Source organism: Bemisia tabaci, chromosome 6, assembly GCF_918797505.1.
Source record: "Bemisia tabaci chromosome 6, PGI_BMITA_v3".
Taxonomy (NCBI): Eukaryota; Metazoa; Arthropoda; class Insecta; order Hemiptera; family Aleyrodidae; genus Bemisia; species Bemisia tabaci.
In genome coordinates this window covers 18,879,505-18,891,685 of record NC_092798.1, presented here as the reverse complement: position 1 = coordinate 18,891,685, position 12,181 = coordinate 18,879,505, and the positions used below count along the sequence as shown (strand labels likewise).

The 12,181-nt window shown below is 39.7% G+C and overlaps 1 protein-coding gene across 1 annotated transcript in view; it reads left to right on the top strand.

The window, feature by feature from the left end:
- Nucleotides 1–2,393: 2,393 nt before the first annotated feature.
- The window catches only part of vas (ATP-dependent RNA helicase vasa), a 33,240-nt gene continuing 23,452 nt past the window's right edge, over nucleotides 2,394–12,181 (top strand). Inside the window, exon 1 of the mRNA XM_019059247.2 lies at nucleotides 2,394–2,567. The gene's annotated coding sequence lies outside the window, so the exon portion shown is untranslated. The remainder of the gene's footprint in view (nucleotides 2,568–12,181) is intronic.

Sequence of the window (12,181 nt, the reverse complement as noted above, 5' to 3'; positions counted from 1 at the left end):
TGTGATTCCACCGGCTCAGGAGAAACTGAATTATGTGGTAAGTGAAGAAAAGAGAATGAACAGATCAAGGGGGATGGGGGAGAGAGAAAATTCGTCTAAAAATCTGCGTACTTAACAGATTAGTCCAGAATACTATGCGATGGATTGCGCTCACTAATGATCCCTTGCGGAGGACTGTCCCTAGTAGCAGTGGCTGTTGAGAAAAGTTGTAAAAAAACTCGTAAATTTTAGGAGATCTCTTAAAATTTACTTTAAAACCACTTGAAAATTACGTATAAAAAAACTCTTGAAACATTCGTATTAGGAAACCTTTTTGGGGCTTTTTTTACATAAATTTGAAGAAAAATTTTAAGTAAATTTTTTACGTAAATTTTAAATAAATTTTACGTATTTTTTTTTTAACTTCCTGCGGGCAAAAACGAGGAAAATAAGTGGTGAACAGAAAAGTATAAAAGGAACAGTTGCAGCCCATAAAAATTGAGGATATACTTAGTTTATTGATTTTTACGTAAATTTTACGCTTTCTTTAAGTAAAAATAACATTATTTTTTTACTTTAAAGAACTCCCCAAAAGAGTTTCCTAAAACGAGTATTTTAAGAGTTTTTTTACTTAAAATTTACAAACTCTTAAAATTTACAAGTTTTTTTACATTTTTTGGGACAACTTTTTGTAGAACTTTTTAAAGAGCCATTGCTACTAGGGAAGTGTATGAAACAGCCAAGAATTAAGTAGCCGCAAGTACCTAATAGATGTAAACTTGCGGTATGGACTGAAAGTCTGCATCCCCCCCCCCCCTTCATTTCTAGTGGTGCTGCAGAGCCGGATTTAGGATTTTACTGGATTTTACCGCTCGGTGCCCAACAAATTTTGCCCCCCCCCCCCCCCCCGAACTGTGTATTATCTCATAGAAACATGCGTTGCACACGAAATGTAAGTTTCGAAAACACGGCAAAAGCGAAATCCGATTCCGAGAGAGTGAAGAAATGATTTCTAATTAGGCAGCCATAGGGTAACCTTGAGCTCCAGTGCTTATTGGCCCGCTGCTCGCAGGAGCCGTGAGCAAACGTTGTAAGCAAAGCAATAAGCACTGGAGTTCGAGGTTACCCTGGGCAGAAAATTTGCCGCCTTGAAGTCACTACCCATGATTTTCAGGGAAGATTGAGATGACTCGCCCGGAGATGGAATCAAAACGAAATGGAAGTCAGTGCCCCGCCGCTGCTCATTAGTTTTCCCCTCATTTTTTTCGCTCTTCTTTCTTTTCCTTTATAAAAAAGAAAAAAAAAATCCGAAATTTGCCGCCCGGTGCCATATGGCATCTTGCCCCCCCCCCCCCCCCCCAAATCCGGCTTTAGGTTGCTGTTTGATGACGAAGTTCGACCCGAGCCTCCCTTTTGGACGGTCTCCCTAAACTCTTAGGACTCCTAAAAGAAGAGATCCCTGTTTCTTATAACACTCCTAAGCATTCAAAGCTCTGATCTGACTTTAATAATTTAAAAAAATCTTGGAGGCCGGATCCATTCCGATCATCCTGTATCTCCGTAAAAATATACATATTCCTCCTCCCCCTTATGCAGCGGTATGGAGAAGAGCCAAACGAGTTGCATACGCTCGCTAGCTGGGGCAAAAAACTTTAATCCAAATTTTTAAAATTGTATTGGGATTCCAAACAAATGTTATCAGTGTATTAACAACGTTGATTATCGCCGTAATTCGGTGAAACCCTCAAAATTTCAAAGCTGGATTCGATTTTTTTCCAAACGGCGGAGGGGGAAGGGGGATGACTAGGGATGACCAAATGCTACTCTTCAAACCTTCAAACCTAGCAAGTCTAACAATAAGAGTAAGTAATGGTATCGAGTGCCACTTAAAGTCAAAAGTTGTTCGGGGGGAGGGGGAGGGAGGCACCTGCTTTTTTTAAAAAATATTTAAGTTTAGTTTCATTCCTGCCAAATAACTCAAAGTTCACTTTTAAACATCGAATTACGTGAAGAAATTATGAAAAGCAACAGTACAGGAGGTAGTTTATTCTTTATTCTTTCTCCTCCACCTATCTATTTCTTCAAAATGACTTTTTGCGTGGAGATGGAAAATGCGGAAATAATGAAATGATCCTCTGCTTGTACTTCGGGTGCGGAATAAATAAATAAATAAATAAGCAAATAAATAAATAACTCATTACAGGATACACAAAACTAAAAAACGGGATGGCACAAATAAAACGGCGCTGAAATTGCGCTGAAAGCATCAATGCCGGTCGTCAACCGCCGCTCTGGCTGTAGTCACTCTAAAGAACTCCAGGTTGCCTACCCATCACCTGTAGGCGAAAGCCTCATGCATGACTAGTCGGAGAAGGAGAAGGACGTCTCTATTGTTTTCCATTTCTCGGAAAAAGAGGCACACTGCACTTTCTCTTCCGCCGTTGGCGGCATAACTCTTTTGTTTCGCGACCATTTTCAATTTCAATTTTCCTTCCGTCCTTCCACCGTGCGTGCGGATTTGCTCACCCTTTCATAGGACTGACAATTCTACTAAAGTCCCGAAGGCTGTCACAAATTGAGAAAACAAGGTAATCAATCTAATTGCTCTCAGAATTTTTCATTGAAGCATGTTTCCATTGTTTTATTTTTATTTTTCGTAGGCCTTAGCTATTCTCGGAGGCATGAGCGTGGAACCAGTGGGTCTACCCACTGCATTTAAGAGAACATTTTCAACGAATTCTTTTCATAACGTTATATCTCGCTCAATAATTTAGTATCATCCTCCTATTCATCGAAGTATTGTCCTGGGCCAGATGTCCAGCTTTGCTGGAAGCATGCCCAGCGTGACAGTGTAGCGCTTCCGGAAAATGTGTCTATATCTGATGTCTCAGCAATTATCGGTACCCTAAAGCTGAAGAACTTGAAACAAATTTGTACTTCTTTAGCTTCTCCTGTTGCTCTCTAAGTGAACTTGACTCGAGTTTAATAAATTGATTGTAAACCCTAACCTAAGTGACCAAGCACATGTCAATGAGCCTAATAGTAAACTTCGATTCCTGCATGACCCTCCAGCCAGTTTTTTGTTATTCGTCTGTTAACAACCACATTGCATTATGCATGGGACTTGCCTTCTATACCTAGATTAATCAGGAAAATATGTATGCTAGTTTCCTTACAAATACTTTCATTTATCCAGGTTTGACCTGTTGCGTACCCCATTGAGAGATAATTTTCGGCCTGTTCCGCCATCAGTAGCTACCGCTACCGCTACCCTCTTATTTCGTCTTAAAATCTTAGTCTTACCTCTTGAAGTATTCCATACATTGCTCAGCAGCTTAGAATTGGTCTGTACACAAGTTGTATGTGGCAGATCGTCTTTGAGGCATGAAACAACTACTCTACGCAGTCAAATTTCTGCTGAACATTCTTGAAGGCAGCAGCCTCTCAGATATTAGGAATCAGTTGCTGGTTTGGTTATGGTAGGTTTTGCATTAGTACCTTTGCTAGACTGTCATGTCATACGCATCGGCGGATGGTGGTTCATGCATTGCTCTTGTGTAATTAACTTGCGTCAAGCAAGCTGTAACTGCTCTTCAACTACTATATTAGAGTGGTAAAAAGGAAAGAAAAAAACTTGTATGTTCCATTTATTATTTCATTTTTACAATTTAAATCAAGTAAAGATTTTCTGGGTTGGCAGCATTGAAATTATACTTGGAGTCAATGTCTGCCTTTCAACTTGCACCTGCCACTAAGATAAGATCACATGTCAATGCTCTTGTGATCTAATTTTATCAGGGCCAACCTAACTTTAATGTTCTACAGCTAATAGTTAGATCATTTCAGCTGTACTTACCTAAATTTTAGGTTCGTTCAAAGATCTCTGTGATAAAGCAAACCTCAGTTGTCGTGGTTCTCAATCCCTGCTCATATTTTACTTTTCAAGGATATTCTGCGGAACAGTTTTGCCCATTCTTTTCAGGCAATGTAAATCTACTGCAAGTTACTGCATTAAGGGTCGTTCATATAATATGTATCGGTATGTTTCGGATTTTTTACCAACCCCCCCCCCCCCCCCCCATAGCGCTGTTGTGTTGTAGGTCTCTATTTTTTAACTTACTTCTGCTTTTTTTGACATCAGTTTGCTTCTTTTTTTTATTTTTAAACAAGCACTAATGGCCATGACGGCATGTCTCTGTCACAGGAACACTCCGATTTTTGTCAGGTTGATTTTAAGATTTGCTTTCCGAAGAGAACAATCTTGAAGCTAAAGTGTCAATTTTGAATAAAACTTTCTGCAGATTCTGATATTTCTGAGATTATCTCATAATTTTCGTCAGAAAACCTTTGAAGTATCAAGTTGCTTTAAGAAAAGGCTCAGAACTTGCTGAACAAATCGTTTTCTCAGTATTTTTGATGTATCAAAAGATATGCAAGGACACTTAAAAGTAAAAATACCTTAAACAGGCTTTTACTCGTATGTCCAAAACAGTCTTTTGACTTTTAGGTACCTCAGTATATTTTAAAACATACTAGCTAACTGGCACGTAAATGAATTGGAAAAATAACATCTATGTAAGTAGTCTGAATTGATCACTCATTTCAATTTATCTTGATGGTAGGCATGAATTTTTTCTTCTTTTTTTTAAAATTAGCAGAAATTATACCTATCTTGTTTTTAATATCGTCTTTTTTTCTAAGTATGAGATCATACTTAGCAATGCTGCGGCGTGGACAAGAATTCCTGCATTGCCTTGGAATAGAGAACTTGAAAATTTCTGAAAAAGTGTATGATATGCGGAGGAGGAGGATCAGTATACTTACTGATAATAGGTTTACAACCAGAGGGAGGGGATTATGCCTGTTTTGAATTTTCCTCTTTTTTCTAATAAATTTTTGCGGGTTTCAATCCGTCATTATCAAGTTGTGTGAATGTACTGAAGGAGTACTGAGGAATGGTTTCATGAGTTCATTTGGAGGAATCGCAAGGTCTTCTCTTTTTTCCTTCCCTTTTTTATGGCGGGAAGGTTTGAATGAGTCTCTATGTTAAGAAAATACGTGACTGATCAACTTTTTGAAGAAAGGAAACATAATATTCAAATCTACGTTACTTGCTCGAATTTCAATTATTTCAATGCTATGTTATATGATTTGCGATAGTCTGGAAAACCTGGAAAATCAAGGCAACGTAGAGAAGTCAAGAGAATTTTGCAGGTAGTGTTTGGTAGAAGTCAGCATAATTATAAGAAATTCAGGGGATATTCTTAGAAGGTTTGAGAAGTCAGAAAATTCGAAAAAAATTTATGGTCTGGGAGAAGCCAAAAATTGCGAGGGAAAAGTTAGGGATAGGAAGAGATACATCGGAAAATGAAGAAATTGTGGAGCCCTGTTATATTCTTGTACGCGTACAAATGTCATTTTCTTCGTATTCGCGCGTGCTTGTGAATGATTCCGAGCCGAAATTTCTGACAGATTTCGACAATGTCCAAGGATCTTATCACCAGATTATCACTGATAACATCTCTTACATGGTGAGAACCTTAATGAGACCCGTTTCCATGTAATTGTCTTTTTTTTCCGTATTTGCTACTAAAGGTGCGACGAAATTCCCAGTTTCAGGGCGGAAAGTGAAAAGATTCCATCCGTTAGATCCCACTCGGGAGCATCCAAAATTCCAAACCCTCCTTTTAAATCCTCATATTGCAAAAAATTTGAAAGCTTCGAAACATGATGAAGTGTCCTCTGTTTTTGATCAGTCGGCCCTATTGAGGTTCTTACGAGGGGTACTCTACTCGTTAAGTAAGTTAATACTTGTTATATCCAAGGGTGCAGAATCTTCCAAGCTTCCACATTGTCACGCGCCCGCCCGCGGGCTTTTCACACTTTTTTTCATCGGTTTTCCACAAGATTTCCCACCAATTTAGAAAAATATTACCTTTTTTTCTGTTTTTCGTTGACTCTCGACAGATGACCCTTCAAAATTTTCCCTCCTTCCTCATTTTTGGGGCTTTTCCACATTTTCACGCGCGATCGGGAATTTTCTTCACCCCTGGTTATTTCCTCTAAACTAATGAAGATGATATGGATTACATTTTGCAATAAGGAACCACCATCTCTGGCTCTTTCATAAAATCACCTTTCTGCATAGGGAAACCAGTGGCATATATGTTGTTTCTAAAATGAGCCAGAAATAGTGGTTCCTTATTGCAAAATGTAGTCCACATACATCTGTAAGAAGCGTTTAAATTTGTCATACTTTCAGCTTTCTATAAAGCTTCAGTGTTTTAATTTAGGTTTTCCGAGTGCCGAGTGACATCAGTTTCCCCCAACCCGTCTCTCGCTATACAGCGTGTCCAAAATTTACGCGCGTCTTTTGGGGTGCTCAGTGAGCGTTACTCATTGATTTCTTAGAAAGAAGAGCTATTGATGCTTACCGAGATTTCGATGTCATGAAAAGGCTCAAATCAACAATTAAAGAACACACCCTTGCCTTTTGTCTCGTCAAGTGATGCTCCTTCACAACAACGCTAGGCCCCGTATACACTGCCGCGCTAAGGAAGAACGCCGTATGAACACTACAGAGTTGCCAAATCGCCCCGGATAAAACATGTATTTTTAGTAAGATTACCTATGCGTATTTTTTCTTGAAACTTCTAGACATTTCAGACGAAATTGCAAACAAAAGTGTCTGAAAAAAATTTAAGACAAACATTCACAGTTTTCCCCCTAAATTAGGCCTTTATTAAAGGAAATTTGGCAACGTCTGAAGGTTCATACGGCGTTTACCTTAGCACAGCAGTACAGCTCCTCGTGTGACCAACCAGTTGTTGACCTCCTTTAAATGGGACCTTTCCCCCCATCCCCCATATTCTCAGGATCTTGTCCCAAGTGATTTACCACTCATTTTCTGATCTGAAGGAGGGTTTTAGGCGGGAAAAGTCCCGCAGACGACGATGAAGTGAAAGAAGCTGTACAAAATTGGTTGCCAAAACAGGATCGACAGTTTTACGCTGATGAAATCGCAAAGCTTGTGTCGCGGTACACAGAATGTGTCCAGTGAGATGGGGATTACGTGGAAATGGAAAGGTCTTTTCAAACATGGAAACTTCCTAATTTTGAACACAAAATCGCATTTGCAAAATGAAGCTGCATGCTACCGTCCTGTGACCTCCCCAGCGCGCGTTTTTGGACACGCGGTGGCGAGAGACGGGCGTGGGAAAACTGATGTCACTCGACACTTAGAAGACCGAATTTAAAATACTGAAGCTTTTTATTTTAGAAAGCTGAAATTATGAAAATTCAAACGTTTTTTACTTTTCTAAATGATCTTCATTAGTTTAGAAGATGTGACAAATATTAACTTACTTTACGAATACCCCTCGTATTTATTCAGGAAAATATCTTAGCAGATTTTAGTGCTTCCAGAAACTTGAGGCAGTACTATTTTATGTTATTCTCTTTAAGAATACGAATATTCTTAGAGTCCGCGATGTGTAACTTGATTTTGCTTTTCTCGGCTGGTTACCACAAGTACAATGCCCACCGCATTTTAGTTCTAACGACCGCAGATCCCTTTTTTCCTCTGTTACTGTTTTAAGTGCTTACAAAAGAAGTTGCATCAGGAGGAGTTACGAGGTGATAAATGAAAGTTGTAACTTTCAAAAATGGTGAAGAACATCCGTCTATGCGGATGTAGATGGGGATCGGTGATGTGTACAGACAATCTCGTCATTAAAAGGCTTTTGCAGTTTTTTGAATTTCGCTCTTGATTTGAAAGATTGGACATTAGCAGTTTTTGCACGCGTTCTTTGGACAGTTGACAGATTGTAGGTGAATTGCATGGAACCAACGACCAAAAACAAAAAATGTCCCTTCATGGTGAAAGCACTGAATCACATTGTGCCTCTCTCCGATTTCAAAGAAATCCTGATCATTTGTGTTGTTTGATTTTGATGTGGTATAAATCATTGGCGGATCCAGCAAATTGGCAACATCGTTTTTTCTCCATTTAAACCTCTGGAAATGTATCGATTCTTGAAGGGTGCAGGTGCTCCGACTAGAATCGATTATTGACCACAGGTTTAAATGGAGGAAATCCTGTGTTGCCAAATCGCTGAACTCGCCTCTGGTAAAAATTAGTCTCGCTTTCCTTCATTCCTCCGCAAATTTACTTTCCTAATCTCGCGCCATGTCTAGTAGCACTCTCGTGTTAAAACAAAATAGGAGCTGAAATTGTGAAACGCCGCAATAGCGACCCATCGTTTGGTAATTTCACCATCTGATTTTAATGTATCCCCTTCCTCGTGGTGACAGAATCAAATACGACTAATGAAGAGAGTATTCTGTGCGCGGTCAAACTGGAACTCACAATCAGTTGGTTTCAGGGCTTGAGAATCTGGATAAGATTTATCAACTCCATGATCACGAATATGACTTCGACTAGGTACAAAGTAAGAAAAGATTAAGATGATAAGTCCGCTTCGGTCAATGACGATGCGATTGCATAATACGAGTACCTATAAGTTTATGATCGCCCCGTATTAGCCGAACAGCTGTGAGTTAGAGCTAGGATATTGTTGGCATGGTTTGTGGTCGGCCGTAAGCTAAGGCAAGGATCTTGATCGACTCCCGTTATTCTATCGCTGATTAGTGGTTTACCAGGCTGTCTAGCATCAGGATTTTCCCGATATTATCAGGATTTTAGGAGAAATCGATCGTAAAATCAAGATTTGAGAAAAGTCGGCCGTCTGCTCATTTTCCGGTAATGATCCGTTATCTGTCCGTCAATTTTTCTCCGCAAAAAATCAGGATTTTGAAAAGTATGAAATCAGGATTTAGCATTCAAAAATCAGGATCTCATCAGGATTTTCCATAATGACAAAAAAAAAAAAAAACTAGACACCGTGTTCACATCGTTGAGAAACTGAGGGTTGCTCGATTCTACTGAAAGAAAGTTCAAGACGTATTGGAAGTTTTGCATTGGTCAGGAATTTTTTATTCGAGTGCCGATTCCTCTGTAAAATTTCGCGAAAAACCACGATGGTGCCTCTCTGGTTTTCTCTGAAACGAACTCCAAAGCCGAAAAAGCTCTCTAACTTGAAGTTGTAATGGAGGGAATATCCCACGCTACCCTGTGACTCCACTTCAAGTAAAACTCTCCATGTAAAGATCTAAGGAACCAATACATTAACAGGGTTGCGACTATGTTAGGGGACTCCGAACTGAAAACCCGGCAACTCTGCCAATGTATTTGTTCCCCATCTTTTTATGGTGAGTTTGATTTGATATAGTGGACTTAAAGGATAGCGTGGGATATCCCCTCCATTGCGGCTTCAACTTAGAGAGCTTTTTTGGGCATTGGAGTTCGTTTCAGAGAAACACAGGGGCACCATCGTGTTTTTCGCAAAATTTTACAGAGGAATCAGTACTCAAATTGAGAGATTCTACAGTTGTCTGAAATTCGATGGATTTCTTTTACAAGTGCAAACTATGAGTGAGCTAAGGTTGAAATAGGTTTAAAATTTTGGCGCCGAGTCGCAGGTCACGTCTGGAAAGTTGACGAGACGTCTCGGCTTCTTGTTTAAAATTTTGACCAATTTGTCTACTTTTTTTTCATATCCTGTCAACTTCGGGAATCCTTTCCTAGTCTTGAATATCATCTCGTATCAGCAGGTTGGATAATTGGTGAAATGGTGGTGAAAATGGAAATAGTACTGCCGTGCTAAGGAAGAACGCCGTATGAACATTCGAGGGTCGCCAAATTTCCTTCGATAAAATGTTTATTTTTGAAGAAAGTTATAACTATTTTTCCTTGAAATTCGCAGGCACTATCTGTAGGTAAAATGGCGAACAAAATTATCCGAAATATTGGAAAAAAATATTTGTAGGTTTACGCGGAAATTCGGGTTTTATCAAAGGAAATTTGGCAACGCCTGCAGGTCCATACGACGTTTTTCCTTAGCACGGCAGAGTAGATGCCGTGCGTAACAGAAGGAAAACATTTTTAGCACTGCGGCATTCGGTATCATTCCGGTATCCATTGGGTATCCATGATTTTTAAATTGAACTATCTCTTTTTCACGATCCAAAGTTTTTTTTCTGCGCTTGAATTTATACTTGTAACGAAATGCTCTTGTCTGCTGATCCACGTTTATTAACAGAACGAGCGATGACGTATGTACTGGCCATCCCTCTCCCGTTGAAGTCTGTTTCTAGGAATGTGCCTCAATTTTGCTTAAAAAAGGAAACAAAACTGTAAAATCCGCTCACTACTTTAAATCGATACTTTCGAAAAGGGGCAATTTTCATTCAGTGACGATTCTTGAAAGTTGGCAACACTAATTTTCTTCCAGTCAAGTGCATGTAAAACAATCGACTTTTGGTGAAATAGCTTGATTCGCCTGGAATCGATAGTTTTGATGGATTTGAGTGGACGAAAATCAATTTTGCCATCTTGCAAAATCGCTACTGTCTTCATACTAAGAAATTTTTCAAAAGGGCCCAGAAACTTTTCAGAAAGCGACAGGTTAGCGCCATTTCGAGACCCGTTAAAGGGTATTTAAATGGTTTGTAGCAGACCAGTCTCGAAATCTCATCAATCAATCTCTTTTTAAACCGTTATTTGCGATTCTAATTAAGTCCACAACGAAACATGGAGATGACCCCTTTTCGAAAGTCCATCGAAGTTACCTGCTCATATGCGGCAAGATTTTTTTTTTTTTTTGGGGGGGGGGGGGGAACTCCTCTCTATCTTACCGATCCCAACTGCAAAGTTTGAAAGGATCGAGCGATCACCACGCCTACCCGTCCTCTTGCATATCGTCGAGAAAGTGGTTGTGCCAGGATTTAGAGGACCTGTTCGGTGGGAGCAGTCTCCTGGACCAAGCATGACTCCTTTGGGGGGGGGGGGGGGGGGGGGCAGAAACCCAGAGAAACGCATATTTCGAAGTCACGCTAGATGGACGCGCGCGCCAGTTCCGAACCAAATACTCTAGGAAGGGGAAGTCGGAGCGAAGCTAAATACTATGTTCCGAAAAAGTAATGTTAATTTTTTTCCCCTGCTCCCGTGCTCGCTTCTAATTGGTGCCGGATGACATCATTCGGTTCGGCGCGAAACCGGGGCGTTTTTCTGAAGAAAAAGTTGCGCTTTTTGAACTGCGTATTTCTCCGTTTCCGAGTTACTTCTCCGCGGTTTTAATGTGCGCATCGTGTTCTACGCGTCATTTACCTTTCGACCAATGCAGGGTGTCTACAAGTCCGAAAAGTCCGGAAATAGTACTGATTTTTTAAGGGCGATCCGGAAGTACTGAAAAAGTGCGGCAATTCCACTAGGAGGTCCGGAATTTTTTTCATTTTTTTTGTCATTTTTGTCGCAATTTGAGCGAGAAATTCTGAATTTTGAAATTTTTCGAATTTCGTCAATGGAGGTACTGAAAAAGTACTGAATTTTTCTGTTGAGGAAGTACTGAATTTCTGAGAAATGTACTGAAAAAGTACTGATTTTTGGCCAGCCTATTTTACGAGACACCCTGCAATGTATTCGCAAGTCGAAATTCGTCCATCGGTTTAGTGACTCGTTCGGGTAAATCATAGTATTTTGGCATAGCATACACACCCTGCTCACCGTGCTCTCTTAGCCTCGTGTTCGAAATTTGAATAGACTGATTTAGTGGCTACGTCATGGTTCAATAAAATTGTAAACAAACACATAACCTTGTCTTGGATTCGCGTGCTCTGCGCCATGGTGGTAAAATGCGCCCAAGTGTTTTTTTTTTCAATCGAAATTTCTCGTGTTTAATGAGTCCTTAATTGATTTATGACCTGTCAATGACTGAATTTTAATTCATCAACACGAGTAACTCATGAGGAATTTGTACGTGAAGTTATGTCAGGTCAAATTATTTGTTTTGGCTTGAACGAAGAGTTCGATATTATATCGAATGACGTAGTCACTAAATCAGTCTAAAGCCGGTCCTTTTCTGTGAAGAGCACGTCGCACAGTGGATCAAGTCAATGGGAGAGATCGGGCAAATTTGGAAACTTTAAACGCCTATAACTCCGTTTATATATAACTTTCGAGGATCTTCCATCGGTTTCCTTGTGAGATTTTCTTCTAGAAGCAATCTTTAAAATTTAAAATGTGACAAAATAAACATCAAAATTTGCAGTTTTAGTTAAAAATTTCATGTCCGACCTCTCTGAT